The sequence below is a fragment of the Panthera pardus genome, unplaced genomic scaffold (genome assembly GCF_024362965.1).
Source record: "Panthera pardus isolate Hobbes unplaced genomic scaffold, ASM2436296v1 HiC_scaffold_6, whole genome shotgun sequence".
Classification (NCBI taxonomy): Eukaryota; Metazoa; Chordata; class Mammalia; order Carnivora; family Felidae; genus Panthera; species Panthera pardus.
In genome coordinates, this window is record NW_026526991.1 from 105,752,940 (window position 1) to 105,773,813 (window position 20,874).

Sequence of the window (20,874 nt, forward strand, 5' to 3'; positions counted from 1 at the left end):
AGGGTCATAGGCCCAGTACAAAGCAAGGCTATTTGTGGCTTATCGAAAACATAACTGGAGCCACCTGCATGTGAGGCTGGCTGCTTGGCCTCTGGGGCCCGCAACTCAGCTGAAATAAAATGTTCATATATCACTCTGTATAGTACGTATCAAAAGTCATATCTTTTTCTTTAAGTTTGCAAGTAATTGGAAAATCAAGTTGTCAACTCCCCTGCCATGTTGGACTACACTACTCAGTTTCTTATTCCATCCTCTGGGCCTGGAACATCCCTCTTCTCTCTTTGTCTCTGTAAATCCTGCTTGCCTGCAAGACCCTACTTCCTCCATGGAGTCTCCTCGCCAGAATGCATGTGACCTGGTTGTTTGTTGCTCAAGCTGATGCTTTATTAAATATCCCCTTGCAGTGTTTCATGATTGCTTTATGCACAGTTATTCTGGCTGGATTCTTTGGAGCCAGACACTGGATCTGCCTTATCTTTCCCCTTTCTGTAAGTGCCTGGGTGTGCTGAGCACAAGTGAATGCTGACAGATTCATCTGATGAAAAAGTAGAGATCTGGGAATCTGGAGATGTAGTTTTGTTATCCAGGATGAATCCCTTCACCTCTCTGGTTGCAGTCTTTATCTGTAAAATGAGAGTTGAACTGGATAATCTGTAGAGTTTATGCCAAATCCAAAATTCCAGGAGTACTTATAGATTAATCATAGAGATTCTCATTGCTTTTACCTGTCTGTATGCATTCTCCATATTGCAACCTGTTAAGCTGTCTTTGTCTTATCACCTGCACCTATGATTTGGCTGCATGTAGCTTAAAAGGAATATTATCTTCCTATCTCAGAGACAAGTTACAGAGGAGAATGAGGGAATAGTGAGTAGTTTTAGAAGCAGATGTCTTTCCATCCGGATGGCCAACAGGCACATGAAAAGATGCTCAACGTCGCTCCTTATGAGGGAAATACAAATCAAAACCACACTCAGATATCACCTCACGCCAGTCAGAGTGGCCAAAATGAACAAATCAGGAGACTATAGATGCTAGAGAGGATGTGGAGAAACGGGAACCCTCTTGCACTGTTGGTGGGAATGCAAACTGGTGCAGCCACTCTGGAAAACAGTGTGGAGGCTCCTCAGAAAATTAAAAATAGACCTACCCTATGACCCAGCAATAGCACTGCTAGGAATTTACCCAAGGGATACAGGAGTACTGATGCATGGGGGCACTTGTACCCCAATGTTTATAGCAGCACTCTCAACAATAGCCAAATTGTGGAAAGAGCCTAAATGCCCATCAACTGATGAATGGATAAAGAAATCGTGGTTTATATACACAATGGAGTACTACATGGCAATGAGAAAGAACGAAATATGGCCCTTTGTAGCAACGTGGATGGAACTGGAGAGTGTGATGCTAAGTGAAATAAGCCATACAGAGAAAGACAGATACCATATGTTTTCACTCTTATGTGGATCCTGAGAAACTTAACAGAAACCCATGGGAGAGGGGAAGAAAAAAAAAAAAGAGGTTAGAGAGGGGGAGAGCCAAAGCATAAGAGACTCTTAAAAACTGAGAACAAACTGAGGGGTGATGGGGGGTGGGAGGGAGCGGAGGGTGGGTGATGGGTATTGAGGAGGGCACCTTTTGGGATGAGCACTGGGTGTTGTATGGAAACCAATTTGACAATAAATTTCATATATTAAAAAAAAAAAAAAGAAGCAGATGTCTTTCAGTCCTGGGTTCAAATCACAGTCCTGTCATTTACTAGTGTGATCTTAATCAAGTTACCTTATTAAATACTACTTTTCTCATCAGAAGTATAGAGTTGATAATATTGGTTTCACAGGGTGATTGAGGAATAAGTGAGATAAAGCATGTGTGGTGTATACACAATGTAAGTGCTCAATAAATAGTGGTGGCAATAATAATTGTAATTGGGAAGCAAAAGAGTGTGTCTTCTTATCCATCGGTGAGCATTTTCTGATTTGTAAACTATTGGTTGTATTTTAAGACAATGCGTTTATCACTTTAATAAGCAGCGTAATGACTTGAAAAAAATCATTTTAGTTCTAATAAGAACACTAACAGTACTAATTATGCACATGATAGCATTTTAACAGAGCTCCATAATTTATGGAATTGGGAGAGACTTACAAAAACATGGGTTGACTCTCTAGAGTCTCAGATTTCTGGTGAGTGATTCAAACGGGCTACTTTTGCTTCCTGCCAGTGCAAATAAATCAAGTGTAAACCTTTACTTTTTAACCAAATTGTGAAAAATGGAACAGGTTTAATGATAAGGAACTGTCTTAATGAGGCACTGTATTCTTGAGGTGATTGGCTAAGGAGAGACTCTCTGATTTATCCCTGAACTACCAAAAGTAACAGACCTGCTCTCCAATTTGCTGCCCCCCCCAACCCAGCTGCTCTGGATTTAAGTAAATGAAGTTTCTCAAGTCTTAAAGTTGGAAGGTAGCTCAGTGATCTAAGCAATGAGGCCTTAAAAAAAACTTTGGGTGTAAATCAAAAATTTCTAACTGCCTTGCTCTGAGATGTCAGGAAGGTCACTTATCGACTTTGGATAACTTAATCTTACCAACTACAAAAATGGTATGATGCATGATGAACATAACCTGGCTTTAGAGAGTGTTAGTGAGGAAATAACATGTTAGATGATCTTTTTCTGCCTAAATGAAAAAAAAATGTATATTGAGTATTACCTTTCAAGTAACTTGGACAAAGTTCAGGGATTGTGTGTGCCTGAAGTTCAAGTATTTGTAAAGGTTTCCAGCACACAGTATCTTTAAGAAACAGAGAAAAGAGTTTTATCAAAATAATGCTTTTCATCAGTGGCAGGTGAGCAAGATTTAGGACTTTCAGATCTCCCATGTCTTATCTTGACAATTTATGTTTTAGCTGAGTTTCAACATTGGCTCTCAGGGTCAGAAACAATTCCAGAAGATAAAGGAGAACGAGAAAGCCAATTTTTAATAAATGTTCAGAGAGTAAAAAGAAATAATCAAAATGGTATACATTGCAGAGGGCACATGGTATATGAAGAAATAGCTTTGGGTAAAACAGAACAGGACGAAGCTTCAAAGTGTCTTCTGCCTGTTAGTCCCATTAGTGTTCTAGTGATTTCTCAGAGATTGATTATCTCTGGGGAACTGTGTTACATCAACCCTCAAACTGTTTTTCCAAACCCATTAGGCCCAGCAAACATTCCGCACTGTTGGGATAATGGGCTTTTGTGCCATATTTACCCATATTCCTTCAGCTTGTTTCCCATCCTCTCCAGACCCAGTCAGGGGCAGAGAGATGCCTCCACTCCTAGTAGTTTGTGGGATTCCTACTCATAACCCTTTGAGTGGGCAAAAGAAACTCAGAATGGAGAGGCAGCATCTACCCAGGTTATCTTTAGGTTGGCTAGCCAATTCTTCAAGTGGCTTTTGATGTTTATTTAGATTTTCATGGGTAGATACACTGTCCCCATTCAAAATACCCCTTTTTATTAGAAATATATAGAATATATTAGAAGTATATAGTATATATTAGAAGTACATACTTAAGGAGCATCAAAAGTGAGGGGAAAAATAACATCTCTTGAAGTCTCTTTCTTTGTCTAGTTTGGCAGGCAAAGGAGTTTGCCAATTGCTAACTTTATAAATAACCTCACAGTTTCAGTTTTGTCATATGTAAAATGGCAATAATAATAATGCATCCTTCATAGGGGAGTTAGGAGAATTAAATGGGTTAGTTATTTGGTAAATGCTTAGCACTGTGCCTGCCTGACATCATAGAAGGCATGCAATAAAAGTTAGCTAAAGTTATGTTAATTTTCAAAGGGTAAGAATTAATAGGCATATTGTAAATTGATATTAAGAAGGAATAAGATACATATTTGGGAAAAGTGGGGGTCCAGGAGAGTAGCTAACAGCATTTTGAATGTGGGAATATGCAGGATGTGAGCACATCTTTGTACTTAAGGTCTACATCCTCCTTGCCACAGAAACTACTTACATCAGACATAGCAATAGAAAAAGGATAGTGTGAGCATAGTACAAAGGGGCTACCCATAAGTCTATGATACTCAACCTTTTAATATCATCCTCAGTCACTTCATTCATTGATCCCAATTTATCACCCAACTTGTGCTATACATTGATGTTATAGATAAAAACAATCCACTCTTTACCCTTAAGAAAGCTGAGGGAGGAGATGAGTAAGTAACCAGACAATTAGACAAGTTCTTGAATGATCAGGAAGAATGAGGTGTACTGGGAAGGCTTCTTGGAGGAGTTGATAACTGAGATTAGATGAGTAAGAGTTATTTAGCAATAGGATAAGAGATTTTCAGGTAGAGGTTCCTGTATGTGCAGAGGCATGGATGACAGAGCACTGTGTATGCTATATCCTGTCTGCTAATTCCAACATCTGAGTCATCTCGTGGCTCTTCTCCATTGATTGTCTGTTCTCTTAAGTAAGGAATTTTGGATTATGTGTCTAGCAATTTTGGATTATTTTCTGGACATTGTCAGTGATACATTGTAGAGCCTATGGATTCTATTTGTTCCTCTCAAGAATGTTAATTTTTTTTTATTTTAGCAGGTATTGAATATTTTTTTAATTTACATCCAAATTAGTTAGCATATAGTGCAACAATGATTTCAGGAGTAGATTCCTTGATGCCCCTTACCCATTTAGCCCATCCCCCCTCCCACAACCCCTCCAGCAACCCTCTGTTTGTTCTCCATATTTAAGAGTCTCTTATGTTTTGTCCCCTCCCTGTTTTTCTATTATTTTTGCTTCCCTTCCCTTATGTTCATCTGTTCTGTGTCTTAAAGTGCTCATATGAGTGAAGTCATATGATATTTGTCTTTCTCTGACTGGCTAATTTCGCTTAGCATAATACCATCTAGTTCTGTACATGTAGTTGCAAATGGCAAGATTTCATTCTCTTCGATTGCCGAGTAATACTCCATTGAATACATACACCACATCTTCTTTATCCATTCATCCATCAATGGACATTTGGGCTCTTTCCATACTTTGGCTATTGCTGATAGTGCTGCTATATACACTGGGGTGCACGTGCCCCTTCGAAACAGCATACCTGTATCCCTTGGATAAATACCTAGTAGTGCAATTGCTGAGTCATAAGGTAGTTATATTTTTAATTTTTTGAGGAACCTTCATACTGTTTTCCAGAGTGGCTGCACCAGTTTGCATTCCCACCAGCAGTGCAAAAGAGATCCTCTTTCTCTGCATCCTCGTTAACATCTGTTGTTGCCGGAGTTGTTAATGGTAGCCATTCTGAAAGGTGTGAGGTGGTATCTCATTGTGGTTTTGATTTGTACTTCCCTGATGCTGAGTGATGTTGAGCATCTTTTCATGTGTCAGTTGGCCCCCTGGATGTCTTCTTTGCAAAAGTGTCTATTCATGTCTTTTGCCCATGTCTTCACTGGATTATTTGTTTTTTGGGTGTTGAGTTTGATAAGTTCTTTATAGATTTTGGATACTAAGACTTTATCTGATATATCATTTGCATTTGTCATCTTCTCCCATTATGTCAGTTGCCTTTTAGTTTTGCTGATTGTTTCCTTTGCTGTGCAGAAGTTTTTGTTTTGATGAGGTCCCAATAGTTCATTTTTGCTTTTGTTTCCCTTGCCTCTGGAGATGTTTTGAGTAAAAAGTTGCTGCAGCCAAGATCAAAGAGGTTTTTTTCTTGCTTTCTCCTCTAGGATTTTGATGGCTTCCTGTCTTACATTTAGGTCTTTTATCCATTTTGAGTTTATTTTTGTGTATGGTGTAAGAAAGTGGTCCAGGTTCATTCTTCACGATGCTGTCGTTTTCCCAGCACCACTTGCCAAAGAGACTGTCTTTATTCCATTAGGTATTCTTTCCTACTTTGTCAAAGATTAGTTGGCCATACATTTGTGGGTCCATTTCTGGGTTCTCTATTCTGTTCCATTGATCTGAGTGTCTGTTTTTGTGCCAGTACCATACTGTCTTGATGATTACAGCTTTGTAATATGGCTTGAAGTCTGGGATTGTGATGCCTCCTGCTTTGGTTTTCTTTTTCAAGACTGCTTTGGCTATTTGGGGTCTTTTCTGATTCCATACAAGTTTTAGGATTGTTTGTTCTAGCTCTGTGAAGAATGCTGGTGTTATTTTGATAGGGATCACCTTGAATATATAGATTGTTTTGGACAGTATTGACATTTTAACAATTTAGCAGGTATTGAATTTGACTGAACACAAACATCAAACTCCACTTTCTCTGTAGTGGGCAGAAACTGAAATCTCTAATCAGTTCTATTAAACTTAGCTGGGTTGTTTAGAATCTGTCCCATGCATGTATAGCTTAAGAGTCAGCTAGAGATTTGGAAGGAATTTATATATAGAATTTAGAGTTCCATTCTGAGGCTCTCTCCTTTTTGGTATTTCTTCTCTCATTTTTCAGCTGCCTCAACTCCATCTTCTGATTCTGCAGGTATCTATCTAGTTTGTAGCCACTTCACAGGGTGCTTATTCGGGCCCCCTCTCCAGCAAAAAGTTGCAAAGACCAGAAAACTTGTCCAGTGCTCCCTTTACCCAATTTCTGCCTGCTTTTGGTTGCCCTCTAGTGCACACAAATAGTTATTTTTGATATTTTATTAGATAATAGTTATGCAGAAAGGATTGGTCCAATATAAGCTACTTAACATATTGGAAGCAAAACATTCACATGGATAGTTCAAGAACTTCAAGCTGTTCAGTATGGTTGGAAGGGAGTGTATGTGTGTGTGCGCGCGCGCGCGCGTGTGTGTGTATGTGTGTGTGTGTGTGCATGTATTGTAGGGGACTGGAAGGATATATAGCTTGGAGAAAGGCAGAGGCCAGGTCATCAAGAGCCTTGTGTGTAACACTCAGGAATTTGAGCTTTAGCCTGAAGGATGTGATGAAGAGCTTTAATTAGAAGAGTAAAATGATCAGAATTGTGTCTCAGAAACATGGCTTGACATCTGTTTGAAGGATGAGCCAGAAGAGGTAGGAAGATAGTTAGGAGGCTAATGGGTAAAACAGAGTTCAGTTTTCTCCTTTGCAAGATGAGGGGTTGAGCTAGCTGATCATTAATGTCTTTTAGCTTTAATATTATGATTTTCCCACTAATGTCCTTATTTGGCCTTCCTGGAGCTGGGGGTTCCTGTAAGGCTGTGTTTTGCAGAGCACTATACACAGCCCTGTGATCCCAGACTTTAGATGATGCCAACAGAGAAAAATATACTTGGTGGTGTTCTTTGGTTTATGAATACATTAAGGCAATGGGAGCACAAAGCAACACACACAATGTACCATAGGTGGTTAACAACCTTTGAATTTCTCTGTCTCTCTCTTACCTCCTGCATCACAACAGGCATTTGGTTATTCCATGTTATCTTAAATGGCCTACTATTAATCTGAATTTGACTTTTTAAGTTCTCAAAGAGAAGGAAATGGGCCTATTAGGAACCCTGGGACATACTGCAGTTGGGGTGCCCAGATTGGGAACAGCGGGCATATACCCTATCATAGTTTTCTGAGAGCCTCCGGAAATGCTGATAGCAGTATGATGGACATACTGGATTTTATCCTTTCCTGGTTCTGGACTAATAGGAAAGTGAGGCTTCCCTGAGCTTCAGAATGTTCTGCATCTTCTAAAGCCTCTTGGAGAGCAAAGAGCTCTTTTGTGTCAGATTGTGATGGCATGCTGAAAAGCAACATCAGCCCTTGGTCAGGAGGGCAGTCCAGAGTCCAGTAGGCTACCTTCATCATGACACAGTTTTATGTGCTTTGCCTTAGTAGGAGCTCAGGCCTTTTAGTTCTTAAAGCTGGCTGAGTATACTATCCTTGGTAAATCAATCCTACATTCAGTACAAGAAACACCAGGTTTTAGGAGTTATAGAGGCAACAATGTAATTCTTGGATGGTGTTTCTTACATGAAACTGTAAACAAGGCTTTCTTCATAGGATTTCAAGACCTGGTACAGAGATTCGTGAATTACCTTCCTGACTTTTTACTTTGAGGAATGTCATTTTAGTCAGAGTTGACTAAATGATAAAATCATTTAGAGCCTATATGGCTCTAAAATTTTTCTATGATCTGTTTCCAGCCTGGAGTGTATGAGTGTATTAGCTCACATATTTACTAGGCACCTGGGGTTGACCTGGGGAAATTCTAGTGATTAAGATGCAGTCCTTGTCCTCAGAGAGACCCTAGGCTAAGTATCTGACATGGCCCCTCCTTGACTGCTTGGCTTTCTACCCTGCAAAGTGAGCTTATGAACATGGTGTGCCTTTCCATGGTGGTTCTCTCTTTTCTATCACACTGTGGCCACTGAATTGGATTTGGTGAAAATATCAGGAAGTGAAATAATGTGCTTGTGGCATAGATGTTCAAATTTGGCCACACTTGACATTTTGCCAACTTCTATTATATCTATTATGGTGTAATCTGGCCAGTGTTTGGATTTGAGGGTGCTGTGGGGCTCGCTCCAAGTTCATCTCCTATTTCTCTGCCTCTGTGCCTAAGTTTCTGCCATTGGTGTAACTCATCACATTATCATGGGCTATCCCATGGGTTATCATGGATGAAGGCATATTCTACTGGAAGAAGTTGATTGGGGAAGCACTTGACTTATTTATGATGTTCCATCTGAGATCTGTGGATGGTAGCAGTGGGAGGTGGGGATGAGTTTCAGGGGTTGAGAGAAAGTGAATCAAAAGAGCGTGGAATAGGCAGAAATAGGAATTCTCCCCTGTTGCAGTTTTGGCAGGTTCTCGGCATATATATAATTTTTTTTTAACTTTTATCCCAAGCATATAATAGATGATCAGACAATGAAATCTCAGGCCCAGCCTTGGCTGGCAGTTAGATCTGTGAATCTCAGCCCCTATTTAAGTCTAGTCAGGACTGAGTCATTACAGGGTGCCTTGCATATTCACATAGTGGGATTTTTGCTCAGTCTCATTCATTTTAATGTGGCTTCAGTATAACCAGGTCTATGAGGAATGAGGTATCCTTCCCAATATGGGGATAAGCCCTCTGCTCTGAGGTACCTGCTGATTTAGATCAGACTCTGTTTTTAGAGGGAAAAGTCTATTTTAGAATAAGAGGGACAGAGGAGCTCAGCCATAACCTAAGGGAAGGGGAGGGACTGAGCTATCCTACCCCTTCATGTATGGTTGACTCAGCCAAGTTTGACTGCAAGAATGGGTCTTGGCCCAGGATGGAGAGTATCCATTAATGAGGCAAGTGGCTTCAAGAAGATCAAAATAATTAGTCAGTTTTCACTGCTGCAGTGAGTCACCATCTTGAAGACATTATGTTCCAACTTAAGAGTTAGGAAGCTGAGGTAGAAGACGCCTAGTTCCTCCTCCCCAGGGAATGCCAAGTGTGTCTGAGGGCTGGTGGGGAATGGATGAAGATCCAGTTCTTTTCTGCTGCCTGTGCTTTTGCTTCCTTCTTGCCTTCAGTGGGAAGGAATGTGAGAGGGACAGTGCATTCGAGTCTGAGGTGAGTTGGAACGGACTCATTAGGGGCAGATGAGTGGTCTAGCAGAAAGCAATGTATCTAACACTGCTACCCAGGACCCTGGGGACTAGAGAGATCTCACCAGGCCTGCAGGGGTTCCTGAGTGGCATATTGGTAGGCCTGGCTTTCCAAACCTCACTGTTTGAGAGGGATAAATATTCCCCTTGGAGGCAGGGAGAAGGGCTGATGGTGTCTGCATCTGGAATTCTCCATCTGTGTGACTCATGCAGCCCGTAGAATGCCCTGTAGCAGGGAGAGACAGCTCGCACCCTGTGGTTACTTTACAGTACATGGCTTTCCAAGTACTGGGTTGGATTACTGAGAAGTCTTTTCCCAGGGGCATCCCCAGATAGGTGAGGTGGATGTCAGTCTGGAAAGCTGATTCACATATTCTCTAAAAGCCAGGCAGGAGCAGCATGACCTGTCAGGGTAATAAGTTCTACAGCTGTGTGGCCAGAGCTAGAAGTGTGTCCACAGAACAGAAATTCCCTTGGAACTGAGCAGGATGTCTCCCTTAGAGACTGAACCCTTGATCTTTGTTTTCAAGAGTCCCCCACTGCAGCTGACTTGCAAATGAGAGGCTGAGACAAGAGACGGCAAGGCTTAGGGCATAACATCACCTCTGCAGGAAGGAGGAGTCAAAGTGTACATTCCCCTCCCATCACAGAGTGATGGCACCCTGCACAGAAAGTCTGTCAAGAAGAGTCTAGTAGGAGAACTCAGACAGATGGGGCTCTGTTAGGTTCTGCCACTTTCTGGATAAGTGACCTTCAGGACACCACTTAAACTCTTTGAACTGTCTTTCCACCCCTCCCTCTGTCCCTCCTTTCCTTTTGAGTGCCTACTAGGGGTTATAAGTGCTCAAAATGCAGTGGAAAGTAATATAACAAGGCTGATGCTCTATAGGAGAGTGACAGAAATGAGGTAAACAACTAAACAAGTAAGACTATTTTAAATCCTGGTAAGTGCTTTGAAAAAAAAAAGTGAGGGGGTGGACGGTGCAGTGGAGGGGGGTGTGGCTACTTCTGGGGGATAGCATGGAAGGCCTCCCTAAGGTAATGCTCTTTGGGCCTTTTATTAATAGGCCTGAGAGAAAGGCCATTAAAAAAAGAAGGAATAGGAAACGCAGTGGCCCTGAGATGGGAAGGCCCGTAGGCAGATGGCCATGATGCCCTAAGTGGGCACAGAGCCTGGTCTCTGAATCCCAATGTGAAGGAAAGCTTATCTGGAATTACTGTGAGCAAGAAATAAACTTACATTGTGTTGAGCCACCTACATGTTGGTGTGTATTATAGCAATTAGTGCCACCCTAACGAATACAGTATAAACCATTGCATCTAGTGGTGCAGAGGGCCTGAAGCAAATGTGGAACTTGAACGCAGAAAGGAAAGCCAATTATCACCTCAGCAACAGGAGGGTGTTCACCTCTCTCTCCTTGTAGTCTGAGCCAGAGGCTCTGTCTTGCTGTAATGTCAGTTCAAAAGGCAGCATTTCCAGACTCTTGTCACGTCACCGGGAGCCCTTGGTCCTCTAATTAAGCAGTAATGTGCTTGTCCAATAAATACCATATGGTTGCAATGAATCAAGACCAAATTATAATAGCTTTAAAAATTAATATTATTAATGTTGATAATAAAATCTTACAATTTTATGTCATGTTTTTCTTCTGAAGAGCTCAATAGGCAAGTATTAAAATATATGTCCAAATATCGTACCAACTGTGCCTTAGGAAGAGGTGAAGACCCACAGAAAAGTTGGAAAGATGACTTCATACTTTAAAAATAAGGCTCACTTCTTTCACCTATCTCTGACCCCATAAAGATAGCTAATCTTTTCTAGCAATAAACTAGAATAGTGTGATAGAATTAGGAAAATGAGATTATCTGCATGTCATGGTAAGGAGATGAAGCACAAATAAGGGGCTGGAGTGAATTAGATACTACAAAATGTCAAGATGGGAGAAACTAGAGTAGACTTGCCCTCATGAACCTGGACTATCGAAAGAAGAATGGGGTGGGGTCAGGGAACATGGGAAGGAGAACTGGCCAGCTTTGGCCAGTGCCTCACTGGCCTGGAAGTGGCAGGTGACTGCAGAATTGATGAAGAGCCAAGGGAGGGATTTATCAGGAAGCACTGAGTTCTGAATGGTGGGCATACTTGAGGACAGGAGACTAGCCTCTATCTAAGAGAGAGAACAGGGCTTACCCTAAGGGAGGTTAAATGATGGATTGATAATGTGCCCAGGGAGTTCTCTTACTTATGAGTGACAAAAGTTTAAGAGTTTCTGTGTTTGGCTCTAACCCAGATCCGTTTCTTCACTGAACTCAGAGATGCCATGGGATAACCCAGGGGAGTTGGGGGAAAGTAGGCATTTACATCTGAGGGGGTAGTTAAGAAAGAGTTATGAGCCACAGGATTCAAACAAGTTGCTAAGGACACCATGGAGACCATTACTTGGTCAGTTCTCCATTTCTAGGAAGGCCCATAACCATAAACCAAAATTCATTAGTCTCTTATTCAACAGGTATTAATTAATTGGCTATATGTGCTTCTCCTACCCTGGAGGAGCTTATAATTAAGATGATCATACAATGTATTAGCCAAACAAAGACACATTTGAGAAAGAAAGGGGACACTATTAATAATTATATGGGGACAACAGGCACACACGAAGGTGGCTTAGGAAAACTGGGATATATGGAGACCCGACTTCTGAGATATCACTCCATTCACACTGAGGTACAGTGGGATGCATGTTCCATGAGCAGTGCATGTTTCCACCCATGTCCTCATCTTCTGCCAAGAATGGGACTCCTTTCCTGCCTGCCTGAGCCCATTCTTCTTACTGTCAAGACTCAGATGAAGCCCTCCCCCCCCCACCACTCTAGCCACTGACTAGGTTTGTGACTTTGGACAAATTACTTAACCAGTACTCAAATTCTGTCAGTAAAATGGGGATAACAAGAATACCTGTTTTGCAGGGTTGTGGTGAAGATGAATGAATTAATATAGATTTACACTAGAATGCTGCCTGACATAAAATAAGCACCACATACATACTGGTTACTATTATGATTGGCTTTGTGACAGCAGATAACTTACCCAATGTCTCTGCACTTTAGTTTCCTCATCTGGGAAACAGGGACAGGAATACCTACCTTTTATGGACTTGGAATTCAATAAAATATAGCCCCCCTCTTCCTTAGAATAAGCAGCAGACATCGTCCACAGATTTATTGCATAATATATTTAGATGTGGTTAAAGAACATTTACTGAATGGACAGGGGGGTTGCCCAAGAGGAAGGAAGCAAATAGGGAGAGGGATGTGTGGCCTTCATGGAAAGGGTAGGCAGGAACCCAGATAAGCGGATTGCTAATCTTCTTAGCACCCCCAGGCAAGAAAGAAGACTCTAGAAGTCACAAGATGGGCTGGCCTTTTTCTCAGGATAAAAACCAGAGGAGCTTTCTTTAAACTAGAGAGGCAAGGCACGTAGCTACATCCAAAGTCAGAAAATGACCACCTTTTTTGCTTCTAGTATTTGACCTCCATTCAGAACTGATGGGAGGCACAGAACTATTCTAAGTACTTTGAATTATTATTTATTTACTTCATTAAGTTCATCTATAAAACAGCAACTTACATTTTTTAGAAATGGCTTTATCATGGAAAATTTCAAACATAATCAGAGACTTGTATAATCATTTCCCATGTATCCATCTCTCAGCTTCAGCTCCATAGTTATCAACACCTGTCAAGTTAGTTTTCTTGTTTCCCTCAAGACATTTTACCTCAGATATTTGAAAGCAAATTCATCATCGTATATACAGATGGTCCTTGACTTATGATGATTTGACTTGTAATTTTTCGACTTTACAATGGTACAGTAGTAGAATCAGTAGAAACCATACATCAAACTATGAATTTGGATCTTTTCCCAGGCTAGCAATATGCAGTACTATACTCTCCCATGATGCCTGGTGGTGGCCATGAGCCACAGCTCCCAGTCAGCCCTGTGATCACAGGGCCAGTAACTGATACATTTACAACCATTCTATACCCATGAAAACATGCTGTTTTTCACTTTCAGTACAGTGTTCAATATATTACATGATATATTCATTATTTTATTTTAAAATAGGCTTTGCATTAGATAATTTTGCCCAACCATAGGCTAGCGGACATGTCCTGAGCAAGGTGGGCTAGGCTAAGCTATGATGTTTGATAGGTTAGGTATAGCAAATACATTTTCAACTTATGATATTTTCAGCATACAGGTTTATTAGGACATAACCCCATCATAAGTTGAGGAAGATCTGTAATTTCCTCTAAATACTTCAGTGTGTATCTTCTACAGATAAAGACTTAAAAAACCCCAAATATCTGAATCACCCCAGACAACAATAACACCAACAAAACTCAGTAAATCCTTAATAACATCTGATACTCAGTTCATATTTAAATTTTCCTTATTATCTAAAAAAAAACAACCTTTTGCCATTTGGTTTGAATCAAGATCCTAATAAGGTCCACACATTACATTGACTTGTATGTCCTAAATCTCTTTTTATTAACGATTGCCCCCTCTCCTCTTTTGAATGTCATTTGTTTGTTGAAGAAACTGGGTCAGCTGTCCTGCAGAATGTCCCACATTTTGATTTGGCTGACTACTTCCTCATTTTGTCATTTAATTTGTTCCTTTACCCTCCTATTTCTTGTAACCTAGAAGCTAGATTCACGCTCCATTTGTTTTGGAGGGAAGGTCAAGGGTATTCTTGTTGGGGCTATGCACTTCCTGTTGTAGTACATCAGCATCACTTGTAGTGATTCTGGGACTTTTGAGGGGGCTCAGGAATTGATTGTCAGACTGTTCTCTCTATTACAGAGCTCCCCATCAACTTTTCACATTGTGATTTTAGCATCCAGTGATGACTGTTGCCCATATCTGTTATTCACTAGGACTTGTAAAATGTCCATTTTTTATTCCATCACTCCTTTGCACTTACTAGCTGGAAGTCTTTTATAAAGAACTACACTCTCTCATCATTTATTTGGTTTTCCTGAAATACAGTTTGATAGAAAAAGCAGGACAAGTGCTTTCCTATCATTTGTCAACATTTGGAATAATGAGTTGGTGCCCTAGCAAAGAAGGATAGATCTTTCATGAATTAATTAATTAAACAACTATTTATTGAGTTGCTGTTGTATGTTAAGCATTGTTATAACTCCTGATGGTTCAGCAGTGAACAAAACGGACACGACTCTGCTTTCTTGGAACTTACATTCTGGTGGGAGAAGACAAATAATAACCAAACCAGTAAGTTGATATATTGTGTTAGGTGATGACAAGGGATATGGAGAAAAATAAAGCAGGGCAGGGGTATAGGGAGTGCTGGAGGGAGTGGGAGTTGGGTTTGCAATTTTAAATAAGGTCAGGAAGGCTCATGAGAAGGTGACATTTAAACAAAAACCTGAAGAGGGTGAAAGCATGAGCCATATACATTGTCGGAGAGGAGCATTCCAGGCAGAGGGTCTTAAGGTGGGGACCATGCCTACAGTGTTTGAGGAATAACAAAGAGGCCAGTGTGGCTGGTGTGAGTGAATGAAGGGGAAGTCAGTAGGAGACAAGGTCAGAAAGGTGGGAGAGGGGGCTGACCAAGTAGGGCCTAGTAGACATTGGATTTCCCCTTGAATGAACTAGGCAGCCACTGAAGGGTTTTGAGCAGAGGCATATGATGTGACTCCTGATGGAGTAGTCAGGTAAGGGTGGAACCGAGTTTAGATTTAAAAGTAGAAAGCTTCTTTCCTTGCCAGCTAGTACTAGCAAGGTGGACAGAAGGTGTTTCATCTGTTTGGAGGGGAATTCTGCATCTGGTTAGTAGTTGGACTATAGGAAATACTGTCTCTTAATCTATCCTTTTAAGTTCCTAGGTTTAACATTTTCCTTGGCGCTGTTGAGCACTTCATAACATAAAATTCCAGGGCAGAAACCTTCCTCTTTCACCCTCCACACAGAATGACTATATGTCCATCATCCCAGAGAAATCGAATTCCATCTTACTCTAAAATTATGATACAGGGGAAAATGCCACCACTTGACCCATCTCCTTTTGTTCTTGGTTACAAGTCTGTCAGCACATTTTCACCATCTCTAAAGAATTGGTGTTGGCTAACCAGTGGGGATTCCTGGTGATTCTAGAGGTAGGTCAGTGTTTGTGGCAGCAGAGACCATCCATCTGTCCAGGGGTTACCACTTTAAGCATGGTGAGGGGCACCCTTTTCCTTCCAGAGTTTCCCAGTCAGCTTGGAGCACACCTTTTCATCCATGCTGCCTTCTCAGCATCCAGAGAGCCTTTTTGTGGACGAGCATCTGTCTTTGCCTGTAACTCCTGCCTGTCATAGGCTGTTAGGAATTTATGGGTGCTTAGCAACCAGGAGAGGATACAATACAAGCAGCCTGAATACAATACAAGCTATGCCTGTCAAGTAGCTGTTCCCTCTTTCATCTTCTGCTCTGGGTTTGTATGTGAAATAAAAGCAGAGACAGAGACACTCAATGTCAACTTAAACAGTGGCTTTTTTTTAATTAAAAAAATTTTAAATGGAATCTAGTTCAAGCATACCTTGCCTCAAAGAAAGCTTGCAAGCATCCCTTCTCATCATTCTGTGTCATCATTCCAGGTGGTTCTCTGTAACCTTCTGAGGTTTTTTTCCCCACAGGCCTACTTCTTGGTAGGTACACCAAGGGAAGCAAGGGGTGGGAGGAGGCCAGGCCTCTCCACTATGCAAGGTTCTTCTCAAGCTGCAGGTTCTGAAGAGGATAAAGAAGGACATAATGAGGGGAGAAGATTTTCCAAAGAAGGGACATCATAACTTAGAATGGTCTCTGTGCCTCTTATTGAAAGGAAAATTGCTGGCTAGGGGAGTGGCAAAATATTTCAAATGAATGACCATCCTTGGTAGCGGCCAATACACAGCAATGTGACAGGACAGGAAATGGAGCTCTCAGGCCAGGAGGCTTCAAGAGGAGCCAGGCGCTTGTGGGAAGGGAGGGGAATGCTACAGAGCTTGCTATCTGCAAGGGGTCATGCACTGTTAGCTGCAATTCTTAAAAATACCTGTAGGAGGCATGAACCTTCCTTTTTGCACAGATGAACCTAACTCAGAATTGCTGCTGCATGTGAGGTTATGTGCTGCAGACAGTCCAAGTCTACATAAGGCTTGACAAAGGATCTAAGTGATTGCCTTGTAGTGTCAAGGCATCTGTGTCTGAAGAGCTGGATGCTAAGACCTAGAGTTTGGCCCCCTTCCAAGGTTGTCATAAAAGGCTCCTGGAAAATGACCTTCTTTCCTGACTCCTGGGCAGACTCTGCCACTTTCTTCATGACCTGGTTCCCACCAGGGAGTTTTTGGGGCTGCATGAGTACCAGAGTTTTGGACCTATGGGTGTGTTCTTTTTTTTTCAGATGAATTACACATCCCTTGAGAGGAAAACAAAAAGGTAGAAGTAAGGGGAGTCTTTTTGTGGTGAGAACAACATAATGCTTATTTAATTCATTAAACAAGCATTAAAACGAATGTTTGAAAACTTGAAATCCAAAGTCTTTTTTTATAATCTGAGTGTCCTCTTGTATCTCCAGTTGTTCATGGTCTTTACAGGCATGGAGGCCCAGCACAGAAGTTAGGGGGTGATGTATTGCCAAAGATGAAGCATTCCCTGGGCCTACCGATGATGGTAGGTTTTAGTGAACTCATGGTTTTGGCCAGATTTTTGACCCAGTGAGCTGTCTGATGAAGGGAAAGTACACAAACTTATTAGTGAAGTCAGCACCTTGGACCCATAGACTCTTTAAGGTTAGCAGGACCTCTGAGGTCATCTAGCCCATTGCCCCATTGAATGCTTGATTAGTAATTGATGCAAAAACTCCAGGTTCTGCATTCCAAAGGTTGACCCAGGCCCATATTATTGGTTTAGAATATTATCATAATTAATGGAATGCTGCTAGAATATTGGCTTCAGACCTGAATTCACAAATTGGAAGAGATTCAGCAGTAAAAATATCCAGAGGAAGCAACAGACATTAGTAAAGTTAGAAGGTAGAGACAGTGAGAAAAGAGTAAGTTCAGTAGGTTCAGAAGGAACAATCAAAGTTTCAGAATAATGATCACAAATAAGTATTCAGTAGTTAAATAAAAATACCCTTGGTCCACACTTACTTGATGTGAACCTTCTTTCAGGAGGAGTTCTTGCCTTCCTGCCTTTGGTTTCTTCACCCTCTGAACCACTAGACACACAACTACTGGAGTCATCTGATGAGAGTCTTCTTCCTCTGCATTTCTTCTCTCCAAGAATGAAACTTTCATGGGTTCTCTGTCTAATTGGAGAAAGTTAGAGCTTTTTACACTTGACTTTCAAGGCTCCACCCTTCTTTCTCCACCCTTTGATATAAGCTTTTGTTTGGGGCAGGTGGGTTCACCCACTGCCTCCTGAGCAGGCCTTACTCTGAGTCTTTGCTCATGCTTGTTAGAATGGGGAGCATATCTTATAGTTCCTGCAACTTCCATTATTATCTACCATGAGGTTGAGTACATAGTAGATGTATGAATGAATAAATGAAGCCTACATTCTACATAAACAAACATACAGGTATAAGCACACACCCATATGTCTGTCTGCATGCACAGAAACACCCCCTACTCCTAAGCACAGATGGAGATAGCCCCTAGCACCCCTCTTTTCTGGCACCTGGCAAAGGGCGAGGGGCCTAGAGAAGTATAAACATCAACCAGAGGGGACAGCAGTAAGATACAGAAGCTCCAGTTCTTGTTTCTCTCTGGAGCCAGCATCTGCTAGGAAGCCCAGCAGGCCTGAGTACTGGCAAGCCTGGCATGGAGCCCTTCTCCTTTCAGAGGAAGCAAAATGTCCTGGCAGGATGAGTCAGTGGGAGAATGGAACCAGAGAGTGAGTCACTTTGGGAGGAGAGGCTAAAGGATCTTCTTTGCTCAAAGATATTTTAGTCTTGGTAGGTTTTTCCCATTTCTCTTGTTTAGATATAAGTTTGGGACATGTGATTGCGGTGGGTAAGTTCTCAGATGTAATACAGAAAACTTCCCCTTGACTGTCTGGAGTGCTGTGTACTGGAACACTTTTGCAGTAAAGTGAGAGGTTAAGAGGGCTGGCTTTGGAGCCAGACAAGCTGGGTCCTAATCACAGCACATCCCAGAAGCAGCTGGGGACCTTGAGTGGGTGCTTGAGTCCCTTGAAGCCTACTTTTTATCATTTTTTAAAATAAGGGTTTTTGCGAGTGTCAAATGAGATCATGTATTCACTTATTCCACAAGTATTTGGCTGTCTAATGTGTGTCTGGCACATTGCTGGGTGCAGAGTACATGGAAGTGAATGCTGCAGATTTGGACCCTGCCCTCTGGGGTCCAAGACACTGGCTGGGAGAGCCACCATGAGGAGAGCCATTTGTGTAGTACCTGTAGACAGGAAGTTCTCAGCCAAGACAGTGATTACAACGATCATTACTGTTTCTTCAGTTTCCCCTAAACCAGCTCATATATTTGCATCTCAGTTTCTTCTATAAAATGTGGAGCTGAATTAAAATAATCTCAAAGGGGAATACCCCCAGCCTCTAGCCTTAAGTTGAAGTTTTGGAGATCATGCTTGTTATTTGGAGAGTCTGTAAAATACAAATGAGAGGCAGCTGGAGGGAGCAGCATCTAGGCCTTTAGTGTGGGATGGAGTTAAGATCAACATGATCACAATAGACTGGTATGGTCACAATAGACTGGTATGGTGACCTGAAGCAAACAGGAAGACATTGGAGTCTGATATTTAGGCTCCCAAACTCAATTGTTCAAAGACATAGTGGAGGAGAGCAGACTTGACAATAGAGCACATGAAAACAGTCCAGGTATTTCATCTTAAATGATGGGGGCTGCTAAAACTATAGTGCAATCCCAAGCTGCATTTGTAGGTGGGGAGTGCTTAGTGTTTAGGCTAGGGGAAGAAAAAGAAGACCAATAATAGCTCAGACTCTGGAGTTATTGTAGGCCAAGAGACCTACATATATGATGTTATTTAATTATAGCTTGTTGAATCCCCACAGTAACCCCACAGAGTCAATACTATTGTTATTATCACTTTATAGATGGGAACACTGAAACCTAAGTAATGGATTAAAAGGGACACTGCCCATGGCCCATAATGAATAGCTGTAGGGCCAGGCAAGAAGATGTATTTTCAGGGGGTCATGTAGAGAGGGAGTGAACTGACTGCGGGTTACTTGTTAGTGTAGAACTCCAACAGTGGGTGGATGCTGTGGGTTCAGTCAAGAGCTGTTTAGAAATAGAACATGTCAAGAGGTTGTGAGTTCTCCATCCTTAAAAGCATTCATGCAGAGGCTGGAGGACAGTCAGTGATGATAGAGAGGGAGTTTTGGCACTGGAAGGGACTGGCCAGATGACATGTGAATTTCTGTCTGTGGAAAAGTAATGATGAGGGAACCCATGTAATCTTTAATAACATGCCCAACAAGAACAACTATAAAGTGTGAGCAATGAGGTAATACTGGGAAAGCGAACACAAGCATGGGTATTACCCAAGTGGAAACATGGGTCCAGTGACAGGATCTGTGCACCCTGGGGGCAGAGGTTCTTATGGGTTTCCTCCTCCCCGTGCCTTCCCCAAGTCTTTCTCTGTACAAGACTCTTTCTTCTTCTCTCCTACAGCACCTGAAATGGAAACCCACTCATACCTGTGGAGGTTTCAAAGCCCTTTGCCTATTGGTGAACCTTGTGGGGGTCATTGTTATCATATTGAGGACACAAAATCCAAGGTCATTCTGGGGAAGTGGCTTCTCTAGTGGAATTTTTATAGGGAGAAGTGGTCACCTCATCTGTATACCCTCTCCTTTTCTTTGTTTAATTTATTTGGGAAATACTTGTCTCATGTCTACTACTGGCTGGAATTGTGCTAGGGATGGAGACTCAAAGGTGACTAAGGTGTGTTGTTGTGTTTTCTCTGTGCAGGGACACAGGGAAGTAAGCAAACAGATGACACTGCACCATAAGTGTTGGGATAAAGGTGCACCCAGGGTTCTGGGGCAGCAGGTGGGAGGGGAATTTACCCAGATGTCACCTGGCTGGACTTGATGGTGTCATCCTTATAAAATTTCAGACAGGGATTGGTTTTAGTCCTCATCCTGCCACATGCCATATGGTGGGCAAATTTCTTAACCATTTAGAGCCCTTGTCTCTCCACCTATTAAATAGGGATAATATTACTTCCTTCAATTCATTTCTGTGAAAATCTAATTAAAT

General features: G+C 41.7%; 1 protein-coding gene and 1 long non-coding RNA gene across 51 annotated transcripts in view; one reads left to right on the top strand and one right to left on the bottom strand.

The window, feature by feature from the left end:
- Positions 1-20,874, top strand: part of CACNA1C (calcium voltage-gated channel subunit alpha1 C) — a 752,487-nt gene that overhangs the window by 200,453 nt on the left and 531,160 nt on the right. The gene's annotated exons all lie outside the window — the stretch shown is intronic.
- LOC128774954 (uncharacterized) lies at positions 16,106-17,913 on the bottom strand. Its single transcript, XR_008419515.1, has 2 exons — positions 17,764-17,913; positions 16,106-16,357 (listed from the first exon to the last, which is right to left on the bottom strand). It is a non-coding gene; the product is annotated as an uncharacterized LOC128774954 (long non-coding RNA).